Raw genomic sequence first — 17845 nt, 5'->3', positions numbered from 1 at the left:
GGGAGGTTCCTGAAAGAAAGGATCTTCTGCTTGGCTGTTTGACTTCTGCTGCATTCTTGGAGATGTTTAGATACAATGACCTACATTGCAAAACACCCAGGTTCCTTTTTGCTGATTTTTCGGTCACTTGCAGGCAGATATGCAAGCCCAGCTACATCTGTTGCTGCCCGGGAGAAGGACAGAACAACATGCTGGTAAAAGGGGCTAACACCCTGCAACGAAGATTTGCTTTACTCTGTATGTGATGCCTGGAATTGGCCCACAAACATTCTCCTTAGCAAATACTTCTGGTCTTCCTGGCATGCTCTGAGTCACATAGCACAGTGATGGAGCTGCCTGCTCCCTATGAAGAGAACACCCTGCTCTGACCAGCTTCCCTACACCATACCCACTCTCTGTCTAGAAAGAACCCATAAAACTGGAGTAGATAGACCCAAAAGTAGTGCAAACCTGAAGCTGTAGCAAGACCAGTTCTGATCAGTAACAGTGGAAATGTAGATATGACAGTGTCTGCCCACACAGGAGAGACTACAGAACTGAACAGGAGGATTTGGCTTTACAGTTGGTACAGAGGGTATCAGAGAGTGTTACAGATATAATGGGGTGGCCCCAGTCCTGCCCATATCTGGGCCTGCGAGTAAAGTTGGTGAAAGAAGGAACTGGAAATATGACTGGGTGGTCTGAAGTGTAAAGCTAGACATTTAGTATTTGCTTCCAGATGATGGACAAAGCTGTGATTGCACTTTTTTGTCCTGCTCTTTCTCTTGTATAAAAATACAGGAAGCACTGCCAATCTTCTCCTGATCATTTTCCTGTTTCCTTAAATAAAACCCCTGTTTCCATGTTTCCAAGGAGTCTGGGGACATAGAAGCACAGCAGGGCTCGAGCACAGCTAGGAACATGCCTTTGGGCTGAAATATGAAGCCACAGTTTTCTTTATTTTAGAAAGAAAAACATAACAAATAAATAGTTATGACAACCTAAGAGAAAACACTCTTCCGTTGTTTATCTTTATCTAATTTGGATGATACTATGAATAGCTAATAACAAGCCATTGCTGGAAGGTACAAGCAAAATGTAAAGTCTCTTTTTATCCATGTGAAGGTTCCCTGCTGATGCAAGGACCAGACCTTGCAGCCTTGTTTATGTGAGGGTTGTTAGAACAGAGTTTGCAAGGACTAAAGCATTAAGCACATGATAATAATGACAACTTTTTAGTGTGCTCAAAGAAAGAAAATTGAGGTGATTTATATTTTTGATGGAGGCTGAAAGTAATACTTTTTTTAAATTATGAAATGTAAGAGAAACATGGAATTTCCAGGCAGGGAGGACAGTGGGAGCTCCCATACTGGCCAGTCCTGGGTGCTGCTGCTGGAGCTCTGCTTGTGCTATGACACACTCCCCACGCTCCCACAACAATAATGCTCCACTGCTAATTTTAGCATCAGCTATAATACAAAGTAATTCAAGGCATCCACACTGTATTTTGTGAGGACAGTATTTCTCTTTTGCTTGTGCAGTTCCCAGGCTGCAGTACCATTCTGTTCACCAATCTTAAACAAACACTACCCTTGAGATTTCCTAAATAGTTCAAAGTAGTGTCTAGGGAAACATTAGAAACAGATATGGAAAGCCTGAATATGCTTCAGTTGAAACCACTTTGAATATCCATTTTTGTGCAAGTTCTGGGCTGAAAGATGGTATAAAGCAAGAGGTTTTAAGATAAACTCGTCAGGAATTATGTTATAATAGCAAAGTTTTCTAAATATTTATTCCTGACAAGCTTTTCACAAGCCCTCCTCCTTGGCTCATCACTTCATTCAATTTTTAATGCAAGAAATGTTTGAGAAAGAAGAATTAATGGTTATGAACTTTGCAGTCCCCTTGCAGTCTTGACTGGAATGTTTTTTTTATGTTGTTTCCCTGCTTATTTATTACAGGGAGCATATATAGATACATTTACTACAGGGGCCAATGCACAACAGGCACCACTCCAAAAGTCAGTGTTTGACAGCAGGGGCCACAGTTACCATAGTTATTTTCTATTCTAAGTACAGGGAGGTACTGCTGCAACTGAGGTGTGCTAGTTTGCAAAACATTGGCTAACAACCATCGTATTAGTGGATAATCACAGTTTACAAGTGCTGGAAATCAGCATCTATGAACACCTGTAACACCTGAACCTTGCTTTGAGGAAATATATGAAGTCAACTCATAGCACCAGCAAAAGACACTAGCATGAAAAGAACGTAAGTGGGACAATACATCCTCATTTCTGCTCTTCATTCTTTTCTTTGGAAAGTCTTGGGACATTTGCTGGCCTTTATTCCTCACTGTCACCATCCATCCCTAGTTTCTGGAATGCCACAGGTCACAGTCAAAAGAGCCATCACTTTCCTGTCCCTTTCTGATGTTGATATTTTTGCAATGTGGGATTAAATCATGTCCCATGTGGATGGAAAGCATCACAAAGGAGCTGTAAACGTCTTCCTCCTCGTTAATGCACAACATGTCACGCAGCATGCTGGAAGTTGGAGGAACATTTTGAGGAATTGTTACCACAGGTCTGGTTTTGTTCTTATTCTCTTCCTAAAACTTTCACTCTGGGCAACTGTTGGAGACAGGGCACTTGGCTAGAAAGAACTTTGGACTGATCTAGTTCAGTTAGTCACACTTTTTTGTGATGCTCACTACAAAGATGGCATGATGATCATCAGTTCCATGCCCAGGGCTCTGAAGGTCTGGGCAATCCTCCTGTGGCTCTCTGTGATTCCTATAGCTTGAGAGAGATGCTAGACCCAGACAAAGAGCTTTACATAGCTTTTGTTCGATGTGTGCAAATCTACCCAACCTTTTCCAGCCTTTAACAAACAAATGCCTACTAAAACCCATTGGGACATCCACCAGCCCCAGTCAAGTTTAGCCCCAAAACTGAATCAGAGACCACATCTGGCCAGTGCAACCCTTTACCAGGCACCACCCAGGACATTAAGTTTGCAGCAGGCCACACAGATGTCATATGACTCCACCTGCTATGCAAATATAGACCACTAGTTGCTTCGGGTCACTTGGTTTACCAGAAAATCTTGTCCAGAATATGGATGTTTTGTCCTGATGGTTAGGATGCTGGGGAGGCGTTGATCTGAGGAGGCTGCCACTCAGCCAGCAGGACACAATCAGCTTGTCGTGCCAGTATGTGGGCAACATGAAAATGTGGTCACAGAAGTCCAAGAAAGCAGTAAGTCTGCAATACCTGGGATGGAGGGTTAGGACAAGAAGCAGGCGGCCCATCTGTCCCACCGCCACCTCCCAAGCCTGTTCCCTGTCTCCTGTTCTCTCCCAGTGCTGGTCCCAGCTCCCAGTCGACTTCCACATTCCTGGCTCGCCTGCTCCCTTAACCATCCCCACTCTGCTATTTCTAATGGCTTTATTGGCCAAAGACCTGAAGCCTGGCTCCCTACCAGGCCTGCCTTTTCCTTCCTCAGTTCCATTGTTAGGCTCCTTTGCGGGGCAGCCATGGAGGTGCAGTGCTCCCTGCCCTGCCCATGGTGCTGGGGGGCTGTGCTGGCGGACAGGGGGTACTGCTCCCAGCCAGCATCCCTGTGGCAGCACGGGCAGCCTGGCAGACAGGGTGTGACAGGGAGAGCTCAGTGTGGGCAGCAAAGCAGAGACTGCAGCCAAGAGGCAAGATGCCAGGCTTCAGCAGTGGCAGGAAGCAAGGGACTTCCTCGGCATCCAGACAAGACAGAGAAGTCTGCTGCCATCCAGAAAAACACGACTAGACCAAAACCAGGTCTGGGGCAGGTGTTTCAGCCCATTTACCCCTATTTTTTTTCTGACACATTCTGCCTTCTCTAAAATAGCCAGTCATCCTATCAAGCTGACCCTTGTACAGGGGCTTTAACAAGGGCCATACCCTGGCACAAGAAGAAAATGACACAAATGTATTTGAAATAACATGAGGGATCTGCTAAACAATAGGTAAAGGGCCTGCTCACATATTTCAGCGGGTTTTGGATGTTTTTCACAGGTGAAAAGCCATTTCAACACACCTTTCAGAGGAGAGCCATCCTCCTGCCTTGACTGTTGGCCACAACCACCGAGCACAGAGTTTGCTGGCATCTGGACTGAATTTGAGTTCCTCTAGCCTGAAAACATTCTGGATGTCAGTGGCAGCCCTGGCAGCTCCACACATGCAGCCCCACGCCAAGTGTACTGCTTGTCCCTCCAATGAATATGTATGTTTTGGAAGAGAGCACATAAACTGAAAACTGTTCTAATAAAAATTATTTAACTTAGTAGTAGAAAAAAACTTTCAAACAGTTAGATATCTGACACAAGGAAGTTCTCTAGACTCCTCCAGTATAAAAACCAATGAATTCTAAGGTTTATACAGCCATTCTATTTGTGATTAAATCACATAAATTTTATATATTACACACTTACAGGATACAAATTGGTCTCCAGTGCATCTGGCTCCATTTCAAAAGTGTAACTGCTAGATTCAGTGCCTGCATTGTTTCTCAGTTGGGTGACGACTAAAATTTTCCTTCTGCCATTTTACCTTATTTATTAATAAGTCTGCAGTCAAGGTTCCTGCTTTTGCTGAGCTGAGCTGAGCAAAACATTTCCTATCTGCCAAGAGAATGAATGCCCTAGCTGCCAGTGCTTGTGCCTGAGTATGTGAGTGCATGAGAAGTGTATGTGTACACACGTATATTCATGCTATATGCACAAATTGTGTATGTTGGAGAGGAAAAAGCAGGAACAATCACACATGTAGATCTTTGCATGGAGTGAGTGAGCAAAGGAAGGCTGAGCAACAGCCACGTGGTGGGAACACAGTCAGGGAGTTTGCTGGGGAGTCCAAGGCTCTGCCCTCTGCTTTACTCTTCTGTAAAAATACAGAAACAATCCAGGCTCTAGGCTCCAAGGCCCAAGTTTGTTCTTCCTGAGTGCTCCAGTCATTAGGCTAAAGGACTATTCCTTCTCTGACCCAGTTAACCTTGAAAGATGTCCTTCAGAAGTTAGCAGGAGAGCACTTTAGCCTGTGCTTCAGGGCCTCGTCCTCAGAGGCAGGCAGTGTGTCCTTCAGTGGCTTAGGGTAGAGGGCATTGAAATGTCATCCTTCACATGGGCAATACCAGTTCTAGCTGCTGCATCAAAGGAACATGCTCTTCTGCAGCTCCTCCTGTCTTATTATTTCAAATAAAACCACTTTCTGCCACTGTGTTTTATGTAGAGCCTAATCTTGTGGATATTCATTACATGTCCTCTGAATCTACTTGCCAGTAATAGCAAATGCACTCCTTGTTAGTGCAACCTAATAGCACTTTAGTGCAATATAGTGATCAAGCTGTTTAGACTCCCTGAATCCGAGATGTTTTGAGATTGCTGCAGAAAGGGAGCTTAAGGATCCCTGGGAACATAAGATTTTCCACCTTGAACTTAAGGCCCCCACAGATTTAGGCAGCTACTGAAGCAAGGCTTTTGAAGCTCTTAAACGTCAGGTGCACAGTGTCCAGTGGTACATAAAGTTTTGTAAATATGGCCTTACCAGCTTCCTGCCTCACACCCCGGTAACTTAGAAGGTCCATGACATATAGGTGGAAACAGCAAGACTTGGCAAAGACTCAGCAGAAATAAGGGACTGAAAAAATCTTCATGTTAAATTATGGTAGAAGAGAAAACAGAAGTCCTGAAATCACAGCAAATCCTATTTATTTCCTGTTTCTGCTTTCTAAGAAGAACTGAAAGTCTTGCAACAACTGCCATAAAGAAGGCTGCTACCACTGGTGTATTTAGCATTAGAAATTAATGAAACTATCCTAAATGTCTGCCATGAAGCACCCAAAGACAGGGGCTGGGAAAAAGCTGAAGGCTGACTTTCTGGAGAAGAACCTGTGTCCTTACCAGTGAACCTGCTCTTCTGCAGTACTCTGATTTGTTACAGATATAGCCACACACAGCATGCTTGTGTATAAATTGCATATGAAAGATCACTTTTGAAGAGGAAGTTTCCCCACTATGAGAAGGATCTGAAACTAAGTCTGTGTTGCAGTCTAAATAATTATGACTCATAACACTACACACAAGAACTGAAAGCAAAGCTATTTGCAAGTAGGCTAGCAGAAATCCAGAGCTCCACAATCAGCCAGGTGGGAAAAAACACAGGTCCTAAACCTCTCAAAAGATCTCAGTCATCTGGCAGCTATGCCTTTTGATCAAATACATGTGGATCTAGAGTACACAGCAGACTGACTTTCCCCCCCACACCCCCCTACAAAGTGGGTACAAGAAATCAAGCAGGTAGGATCAGGGGAAGTTAAGATCAGCCAGCAGGAGGTCTGTGCTGGTTTGTGGACTAGCCTTCAGTGCCCCTATGTGGACACAGGACCAGATGCACAGACCTGCCCCACTGATGTGTCATGACTAGAATCAGCTCGTGCGAGGATGGTAGCAGTTGTGCATACCGCTGATACACTCTGCTTCCTTTCCAACCCTTCCCTCTCCCAGCTGAGTCAAAGGAATGTTCTTTAACATTTAATCAGACATTGAAAAAGAAAGTAGTTTGTACCATGTTATTGAATGAATGACTGTGAATGCAATGCAGCTAACAGTACAAAAGCCTTAAATGTCTCATAAACGGAAGTACTGCATAATAAGGAAGCCTTGTGTATCACTTTTTGCAGAGTAACAGTATGTGTTACTTCCAACATAATAAAAATAAAAAGCGGAAGTCTTGCAACAGAACCTTTCCAAGCTGTGATGCTGCTATGGGATGTATTATCTAAAATATGCATATAAAGAAGAGTAGCCAAGGGATGCGAATATCTTTCCACATATTGTGAAGGCTCTGAGTAGTCTCTTGTCAAATGTTAACATTACATGGAATATGTCAAAAATCAGTTCAAGAAGCCAAAGCATGTTAGACCCATTTACCACAGTCTAGTCAACCAGCTAAGCTTAGATCATTAAATTAATTATGAGTGGCCGAAATAATTAAGGATTCCCTTCTCACGTGATATTGCTGGAATTCTCTGTTACAGAACAACTGCATGGTCATTAGTAAACACTATGCATGTGCCCAGACATTTGCTGGACTTGATAAACAACCCTTGTTCTTTAGAAGCTTTGGTGGGCTTGTGAGCAACAGTCAGTGACAAATAAGTAAGAACAAGCAACATATGTTCAGGGAGGTTTTCTTGGGAAGATTACTTTGGGGCAGGGGGATAAAAGAGAAAATTGTAACTGGCACATAAGAGTGCCTCTATAAAACTGTCAGGTTCATAGCCAGACAAATGTTCTCTCTATCCTGTTAGCATAGAGCAAAAGTAACCCCTGATGACTGATTACATTAACAGGATGTCTGCATTCCACAGATCTTTCCTGAGGACTTATACCGTACCAGGTCATGATTTATATTTATGGTTAATCTAGAATAAAGCCAGAAAACAACTTGCCTTTTTTCTGACAAATTTCCAAATTTCTGTAGCAGTACCAGTTGCAGCTTTGTGGGTAAATTGATCCTCATTCATCATAAACCTGTACACAGATGCAGACATACACATCTTCACGTTCACAATCAGCTTGAACATTAATTCACAAACTTACTCTGGACTGAAATTGGGTATTTTAAATTCTTCATTGTAAGTACTGTATTTGTTCTTTATATTTGAAACACAGTTGTGATTTCAGCTCATCCATTCTTTTCTGATGTAAATATCCAGTTGATAAATTTTATCCATTCTGGGTGACATTCATTTTTTTTCTTACAGCACAGCATCAAACTTTAGAACCAACCTATATGGAATTAAAAGTCGGTGCGGGTGCAAAACTCTAGCTGGGCCCTAATCTCAATCCATTGTCTGCTAGCATTCCTGACATATTAATTAAGGTCTAGATTTTGGAAAAGCCATAGGAATCTCTAACCTGAACTCAAGTTCAGCAAACCATTCCATGAATCTATGATCCTATGTAAATGTGCCCTAACAATACTATGTGTGAGGAAAAAAAATCAGTCCAAATATCAGAGCCACTGAACAGTGCTTCAAACATACACAGTATGTTTCTGCTGAGGGAAATGCTACAAGCTTAAAATGACTGAGAAGAGAGTATTTCAGCTGCAGCCAAAGCCTTCTTCTAAGTGGAGGGCTGGCAGACAGATGACGTGGCCACATCCCACAGTCCCAGCGTACACACCACACCAAGCAGGTCTAGCACAGGAGCCCAAACAACAGTCTATGAGCTAAGCCTGAGCCCTCTGTGGCTTCTTAACATCATTTTCACAAGGGTCAGTAAACTCTGTGGGAATGATGGAAGTTAATCTTTTCCCTTCCTTTACCCAATTACTGTCCAGTTAATGATTAAAGCAACCCCTGGGAAACAGGGCGAAGATGATGATTTCAATCCCGAGGGACTGAGGTGAGCCTACAGCCCTTTCCTGGGTGGTGCTGCTTTAGCTGGGTTGAAAACAGTAGATCTGCAGGAGCAAACATGAAGTTCACTTCAGTTTTGATGCTGATCTTTCACTAACTGCACCTGACAGACTAAGACAGAAATATTTTAAACACAGACAATATTGCCATAACAACGATTTTGAACCACTTTTCTCTAGGGGTGGTAATGCTTGATACAGCAAAGTGTGGGGCAGTAGGTGCAAAGCTTCATGATCAGATATCATGATCAGAAAAAATCTGAATTCAGGAATGAAGAGGTTAAAATGTGTGCAGTGTTTCTTGAACTTACAGGCCCACTTCACAGATCAGTGAAAGGACCACATTTTTGTAGATTATTGCAAGTTTGGGGTTTTTTTCTTCTGAAAAAATTACCTGACAGGAAATACAAACAGGCCTTTGCAGAACTGCTTTAAAATCACTCTTTAACTTTCACCATAATTTCTAGCAGCTGTGTTTTATTATAAACAGCATAAGCGGAGTTGGGGAAACAATATAGAAAGAGGAGCATGAACCCATGAAAGATTGGTGCAAAGTGCTGTGAGGAACTCTTAACGGGAAACTTTGACCTTTTATTCTTTTGCCACCTTCTGTATGTATGTGCATTTACCCCGAGAAGAAGGGCCTTCCTTTCCAGTTTTGCTCTGACAAGTAAACCAGTGTACAATAGTGTCTTCATTTAAAAAAAAATATTCAATGTTTATATTTTGCATATTTGTTTATAATGTAATTCTTACCACTTTAGACTAATGCCTTCATACATCCTTAATAAATTTCAACATCCACAGAACACCTACAGAAGTTAGGCAGACATCAAGTTCAAGACTATGTGGGCAGTGAAAAAAAAGTGAGAAAAACTGGAATAAGCAAATAAGTGGATTGTCACTGAGTTGCTTGAGTTTCATGGTTTTCTGGTGTAAAATGGTTTAATTCCATACATATGTGTGCATATGTATGTACATATACATATATAGTATGCATAAAGAGATAGATGTATTTATTCCTTTTGCAAATCTTCTTGGCAGAAGTAAGAAAGTTCTACAGAGTAAGCAGATGTGTGTGAGAGGCTTAATAGATGAGCAAGACAAACTACAGTTGAAGGGTATTCAGTAGAGATGTCAGGGAGACTTGCCAATTACATTTCACTTAACTGATCAATTCCTTTTTCCTTGCTCTCTCTCCACCAGTCATCTCTATTTATGTCCCAAATGTCTTTCATTGCCTCAGCTTCAGTTTGGATGCTGGCCTATTTCAGACAGTTTTAAAAATGTTTCTGACATATAAGGTTTTCATGTATTTTCTACATCCATCCAGAATAGTAAAATAAGAGTTGCTTTATATTTTTGGTATCTCACAATTGGTTTTGATTATTTTTTTATGATTTGACCCTATGGACAACTTAAAAAATTACAAGTGTCTCAGCTTTAGTCTAGTGAAAATATTTTGAAAGTATATGCAGTTCATATGTGTGATACCAGGATAGATTTCTTGACCTACATAGACTTAGCTCAGAACTGACACTAAAATCATTCAAAGTAATTTAAAACTGAAGTTTCAGATTCTTTGCTATTATTCTGGTTTCAGTTAGGAAAAAAAAACCAAAAAAACAACAAACCACTACTCTGATTATAAATGTATTTTTGAGGTAATATGATAGCAATGATATCCTGCCTTGTAAGCACACATAGTTCATTATGTAAGAAAGCCAAGATAAAATTGCTGGCACTAAATACTTAAGCATCTTGATTTACTTGTCAGTGGAATGCGCCCTGAAGATGTGATCCTTGAAGTCTGACTGTCTTCACTCTGCATGCATATAATTTACTAGCACTGATGCTAGCTCTGTAATAGATTGAGGAATACATTGCTCATAATTTTCTTAAACATTTATTCATTGAAACATCCTACTAGGTCAGCGAGGCAGCCATGGGGTGATCTGTCCCAGATCTCGCTGAAGCTGAACAGCCCTGGAGCAGATATGCCTCCAGCCAGAGGATGGAGCTGCCTCCTGGCCGGTAGAATTTGCAATTCTTATTACTGATTTGTCAGATCAGAAAAATTGTCTGTAGCAAGGGGCAAGATGTCAGCAGTGTGGCCTGTCACAAATCAACCTGACGGTACAGAACAGTGGAGAGACCTGCATTTCCTGAAATCACAGGAAGGGTTTTGTTGCTTTTAGTGGCTTTGCTGTGGGCGCTGAATCCTTTACTTTCTCTCTGAAGGGTATTTTTGCTTTCTTTCTGAATATACAGAGGCATGCAGATTTGTCACAGCTACCTTCCATTGAGCTTCACTAATGGCTCCATTACCGGAAAAAATTCTGCTTCCAGGGGAAGAGTCGTGTTTTGCAGGCTGTACATATTCTTCTTTACCCTCAGTCCTCCCTTGTGGGAGCTTGAAAATAATGCTTTTAACCCAGTCTGCTTTCAATAGCAGGAACTCCCTCTGGCAGATATTGTTGTTAACAAAACGGGAGAGAAATAGCTGCAACACCACCACACCTTGTGAAGGAGGTGGCTGCACCACACCACCAGTTCCAGTGGCAGGGGAAAGACTTTAGCCCCAGTGGCCACTCACTTCTGGTCAACCTCCACCATAAAGGGGTTTCAAGTGGCTGCGAGGATTCCCATGTTTGACCATATGCTGGGAGTAAATGCAGAGCAATTCTTCAAAAATGTGCACATGCATGAGTGGAAAGCACAGAAAGATCCTGAGAAACAAAGAAGATGAAAGGCTGTGCAGCTGCAGGCATCGCACCACCCGCACACCAAGAAACAGCAACAAGTGAGAAAAATACTTACCTGGGAAAACTTTGATTTTACAGAACAACGAATACAACATGAGAAGAAAGAGGAATGCAGATTTTTGACCAACAGGTCCGCATGGTTTAGAATAACAGGTTGTAAAGATGCTTGTACGATCCCAGCTGCTTGCAAATCTGGGGTAGACCCGTGCCAGCAGGCTGGCCCAGCTGGACCGGCCCAGGAGTGGTGAAATCCTTCAGGAGGGTTGGACACAAGTTTTCTCACGCGGTGCTGCCAGATCAGCATGGAGCAAACCTGGATGAAAGAGTAATAATAATGCTTTCTTGTTTGGCAACCAGAACCAATTAATAACAGTGCATTCCTTTCAGCTTAAAGCTCTAATTTGGGGCTAAACCTGCCAGGACAGAAGGAGAAGTAATACATTGAGGTTCTTTTCCTGAATTAAATCAATATATATGAGGCAATAAGGAGCTAAACTATTATTTTTAGGGCCAGCACAATGCGTGTGTTCACAAAGCCTCCAGGAGAAAAGGAACACAGAAGGTGGTAACACCTACAGCATTGTGCTGGGAATCCATTAGGCAGCATCACCATCACTGTGTAAGGTCTGGCTTTCTGCACCCTGCCTCCTCCTCCAACATTATCCTGGTCACTTCTCTATCCTCATTTCAGTTTCATACTGGTGATGCCACTGGTACTTTGCAAAACAGTGATCACATTATTTCAGATACCCTGAACTGAAAACCAAAAAAGCACACAAAGGTTAGTCTTGTGGGCCACAAGAACTGCACGGGACCCAGAAGATCAAATGACATGTAGTATGAACATGGCTAGTTGGCGACTTGGGTTAGACCATTCTCTAGCTCTGCTTTATTTGCAGTATAGACATGGCATGACAAGGGGCCAAGCCAAAGCAGACCTGCTAAGTCACTGACACCAACTCCATGCACACACTGGGAAAAGGTTCCATGAAAGTATTCCTGAATGAGGAATGGCATCAGCCACAAACTAGGAAGCATTACAGTGATGTTGATGATAATAATGCTGTAGTGTGGCAGTGTCAGACAAAGAAATTATATGCCAGTATCTCAAGTAATCTCTTTACAGTTAATCTAATGTTTACAAAAGGTGAAAAAGAGATAAGTGGCTGACTGGGAACTAAAACAATTTTTTAATTTGTCTGTTCACTATGCTGTTTTCCAGCTATAGCAAATACAGTATAGTCGACAGTGCAAAGTCACGGCCATTTCATTTTTCTTATCTCTGATATGCTGTGTCTTTATCAGTTAAAGAACCCATGCCAAATGGAACTTTGTCTAAAATATGGTATCTGTTTTATGTCAGAGTTGTTGGATTTTGTGTCTTTGATCTTTCAGCTAGAGCATCAATGCCAGCATTTTTAATAGCTCAGACTAGGCAGAATGAAGTCTGCCTCTGAGAAAACAGGAGGCATATAATTAATCTGTTTTTAAACAAACAGTAAATTATAACAGCTCTTTAATCTGAAGAGGATAGATCCTGAGCTGGAATGAAGCACCTAAGTGCCAGCCAAGTTCAGTGAAGAGTGAACACTGTGTATATCATAATTTATCATGACATTGCTATTTTGTGATTTACAAGAAGACATTCATTGTGTTGGAAGTACTTCAGAGAAACAGCTATTTATGATCAACTGGTGCACTTGCTATATGCTCTTCCCTTTTGAAAGACTGACTCTTTTTTTCTTGCTTTAAAAACTTTCTTTATCTACTCAGTTATTTCATTGTCCTTTCAGGAACTTCAGCCTATTAATTAAAAGCAGATAGGCTATCTTTCAGTACTGAAATCACTGGAGTATTTTAGAATAGACATTGGAGCATGCATACCACCAGCCTGTATTTATGAATACAAATGTGCAAGCTGTTAACGCCTGGGTAAATCCGGAAATTACTGTGAGTGAGGAGAATATCTTGAGGTGAAGATTAAAAATAACAGTCTTATGGACTTGATCGGCATTTCAGGATTTGTCCAGCCATTATTAGATAAAGTAAGTAATCTCCTTCCTTATGACTTTCATGGAATTCTTTCAAGACAGTAAATGAGCAGCAGCTCATTATAATCAATAGAGGATACTTAAAGAAAGATATGGCAGCAAAATGCAATAAACATTCTGCTAAAAGTTGTAGAACTGCATATATGTAATTCCAATGCTTTTCTACCAAAAATATTATATTCAGATAAAAAAAAAAAATTACAAGGAGACAACTCATGAAATAAAGAATTAAAAAAAAATAAAATAAAAAAAAAGGAAAGAAAAGGAACAAGATGTCTTCTACTAAAGGAGAATCAAAATATTTGGTAACCTGGTGGTATGTTAGTACAGGCATTACTTGTGTCAGTTACCAATGATGAAATGTCAGTCAGGCCAATGACGAAATGCAGTGTAACATCTAGATCAATGAGATTTTTGAAATTCTGCAAGTAGCATGCATCATATCTCAGTTTTAACACCAAGCCACAGTAGGCACTTTAAAACCAAGTAGAAGCACATTTCAAGACATACAATTATGAAGTATTCCAATGTATACAAACCTTGGCAATAAAAAGCACTCAAAGAACTGAAGTCACCTTCAGACTTAGGGTATCTAACGCACTAAAGGCATGCTTTTAAATTAGCCTTACTGGCCTTGGCAGTTGACAAACACAACTTCATTTTAGCAAGCCAAACCACAGATGAAATTGCTTTACATTCAGCTGGTATGCTTTGTTTTGTAAGTGCTTCAAATGTATTGAAAGTTAATTAACTTTTCAAGCCAGTGAGCACTGAACAATTTAGTCAGTGAACTTACAGATATGGCTAGTCACATGACTCCCAGAGTCAGGGAAGTACAGAAAGCATGAATTAAGATGTATAGAACTTGGAGGGAAAACAGCAATACAAACATGTTATATGGATATATTGAGGTTCTCAGTGGTATCTAACAAAATCCAGTTCAATAAAGTTTTGGATAAAGTAAATTGTTAGCATAATACACAGAAGAATCAAGACACATTTATGCGTGCTAATGATGATACATGACAATAAGCTTGCTGGCAGACCTACCAGTAATGCAGAAGCAAGCAATCTGGTTTTGGCATGCCCTCAGCTGAAAAAAAAAAAATAATTAAGAAATCAGAAATCATTGTTAGGTAAAAAGCTTAATAATATACTTATAAACACAATATATATTATAAATACTAAAAACATATGCTAAAAATATGTGATAAAGTTATGCAACTGAACAAACATAAGAAGGTCCCAGATACCTACTGGCATGTCAAGGCTACCCCCGAGGAGTTTCATATGACAGCAAATAGCCTATTGACATTGTGGATGTTGCCTTCAGACATTGAGATCCTTGAACTTAACGAATTCATGACAAAGTGAAAATGTGAAGCATATATGGAAGTGTGAAACGAAATACTTTCAGAGACATAGGGTTATCTTGGTTTGGACTGTAAGCTAAGTGTAAGGTAACTTTTATGAAGCTGTTCTGGAAATTCACAAAGACTTTCCAGGAACTGCTTGTACTTCACATGTGACTTCAGTGATAGCATGCCTTCAAGTGTATTAGTCTTTCCAGTAATCTTAACCTTGCTCAATTGACTTAACCTGATTGAAAGGCAAACTTATATCACCCATCATCATGGATTTTTTTGTCACAGAAACTGGAACAACACATGTTTGAAATATGTTTAAGCAAAAGCCTGTGTAAATGGGAGGTCATTTTTTATTTCAGTGGATCAGGATAATGTCTCAAAACTGAGACTGGAGAGCAGAGGGTCCTGGAGGACCACAGGTGATTTATTGTTGACAGTTCAGAAGGACCCGGTATCATTTCACTTTGAAGTCATGTAAAACAAGCACATGAACTCTTTCCTGGTTTTCTGCAAGTGTAATTCTATCTAATGTATTTCTCGTGTGTCCTACATGTCAAGGATGTCATTAATCTGACCCACTTTCACATTTGGATTTAGGATGAGATTAGTTGTGTGCTAGCAGCATCTATTTTTCTCTTGACTGTAAAGGACTCTAGAGTCACTAGCTCAGAAACTGCTATCTACAGTGCAAATAAATATCCACAGCATAGTTTAGTCAGATGGATCCCATCTATGGATTTCTAAGTACAACATGCTTTATTTGCAAGAACATACTTATCTTGAAATAAAGAGGATTAAAAACCACGCCACATAATCTCTTCCTTGTAGCATCTCATCCCAACACCAGTTCTTGTTTTCAGGAGAGAAACTGCCTCAGGAACTTACCCTGGTCAGGAAAGATAACAAAAGTAAGTTGTTCAGATACTTTCTCCAGGAAAGTAAAATGTCTTCTATTGCAGCAGTGGCTGGATGTCTTCTTGCATCGTAATTACTGATGAAGTCAGTCATTTACCCTGGCAAGATCTTCAGCAAGAGTGTAAATTAGCTGAGCTCTGCATTTCACCAAGTAACCTTCGTTAAATCCAACATGACTGTCTTAAAATGGCATGTTACAGTCATCTTTGAGGTAAATAAAATAGAGACTTTGGAAGAATACCACCTGACAATCCTTTCATGGTTTTCCAATTTTATATATGCATACACTAGATATTGTTTAACAGTCTAATTTTTGCAGAATATTTTATTTGGAGCTATAATATGTGGAGGGAAAATATTTTTTCCCATTAAGTACTTGTAAAATTATCAAAAATAATAAACCCCATGGTCTAAAGAGACTTACCCTGAGCAGATCTTGAAACTTGTTATCTTACTGTTTCTTGATACTAAAGTATCGCCCTGGCTATGTAAGATATTCTACCATTTCACACACCATCTCATGTACTGGGAATCCTAAAACCAATGACTGCTTTCTGGTGGAACTGAAGTTCTCATGCCAGATTTCTTCTGAACACATTTCTTAATTTATTGATTAAAACTTGTTTGTGCTGTCTCCAGCAATTAGATACTTGCATCAGCTACCAAGGGATCAGACAATATGTACTGAAAATTTAGCAGATACCCTGCAAGCATGTCGCTTTCTCCTGACCCTGTGGCCCTTTTTTTTTTTCCCTCATTGCTATTTAGTAATGTGTATTCATTTGGCAGGATTGCTACTCTTTTGTTGATGTACACAGGAGGCAGTCACCACTGCCTGCAGACAGCCTGTTCAATTTCAGACTGCTGTTGGGTCCAGAGGTCACAAGCACATTTCATCCACAAACTGCTGTGTGCCAAACCCCAGGCGCTTAGGGTTTCCACAGCTTTTTATTTTGGGTAAAATGGTGTCAGTGATGCTATGCTGGCTTGCAGCATCTGAAGATCTGTCCTGCTCTGCTGCCATGGTATGGTCAGGAGGAATAATAAATGTATAACCCCTTGAAATAAAATCAGTCCAGTGACCTTCAGAAACCACTAAACCAAGTCTATCAGGAGAACCAGACTGACATCTTGCCATTTATTAGTTCCAGCCATGGATCTGCCCTAAGGGAACTAGAAGTGGGGGAGCCTGATTTAACAGCACATTCTACTTGTGACACAAGACTGGTCCACTAAGCTGATCTTTCTGTGAGTACCTTAGAAAGCAGCTGGGCTACAACTCCAGGCTCCTTCTGTCAGCCATAGTAATGTCAGGCACGTCCTCAGCAGCTACTGGAAAAGATACGCTTAGCCAGGAAGAGCCTTCAGGTACTGGAAGATGTTTTAAGAGAGGGCTGTACAGATGAGGTCTTTCTACTAAAACTGGTGTAAACATGGGGTTGTTTCATAAATATATTGTTGTCAGCATATCAAGAACAGTGGCTCACAGTGCCTTCAATATCTGCAGTCACAGAGGGAGGAGGGAAAAACTTCCATGAAAACTCTCAGTTTTGGAAGATCCACGGAAGTCAGATGATGTATTTGTGCTGAGATGTGAGTCTTCAGTCTCTCCTAGATCAGCATACAAGAAAAATTACTCTGATGAGAGTTAGTACCATCCCATGGCTTGCAGGGTGCTCATGCTCAATGTGCTGCAACTGGTGTGTGGGTGAATCATAAAAACATTTCAGCTGGAAAAGGCACTTAATATCAAGTCCAACCATTAACCCAGGACAGACAAGACCATCACTAAATTATGTCCCTAAGTACCACTTCTACACATCTTTTAAATACCTCCAGGGGTGGTGATTCTATCACTTCCCTGGGCAGCCTGTACCAATACTTGACCACCCTTTTGGTGAAGAAATTTTTCCTAATATCCAATCTGAACCTCCCCTCGTGCAGCTTGGGGCCATTCCTTCTTGTCCTATCACTCGTTATCTGGGAGAAGAGACTACCTCCACCTGTTTACAACCTACTTTCAGGTAGCTGTAGAGAGCTCTTGTCTCCTCCCCTTCAAGCCAAACACACCCAGTTCCCTCAGCTGCTCCTCATAAAACTTGTGCTCCAGACCCTTCACCAGCCTCGTTGCCTTCTCTGGACACGCTCCAGCACCTCAGTGTCCCTCTTGCAGTGAGGGGCCCAACACTGAACACAGGATTCAAGGGGTGGCCTCACCAGTGCTCAGTGCAGGGGGATGGTCACTTCCCTTGTCCTGCTGGCCACACTATTTCTGATACAAGCCAGGGTGCTGCTGGCCTTCTTGGCCAC

General features: G+C 41.2%; 1 protein-coding gene across 1 annotated transcript in view; it reads right to left on the bottom strand.

The window, feature by feature from the left end:
* Positions 1-17845, bottom strand: part of IL31RA (interleukin 31 receptor A) — a 238220-nt gene that overhangs the window by 31672 nt on the left and 188703 nt on the right. The window contains exon 17 of the mRNA XM_080372935.1: positions 1-17845. This exon is cut by the window's left edge and continues 29546 nt beyond it. The gene's annotated coding sequence lies outside the window, so the exon portion shown is untranslated.

Source organism: Falco punctatus (genome assembly GCF_963210335.1).
Source record: "Falco punctatus genome assembly, chromosome: Z".
Classification (NCBI taxonomy): domain Eukaryota; kingdom Metazoa; phylum Chordata; class Aves; order Falconiformes; family Falconidae; genus Falco; species Falco punctatus.
The sequence above is the reverse complement of the archived record's forward strand: the minus strand, read 5'-3'. Positions and strand labels throughout refer to the sequence as shown.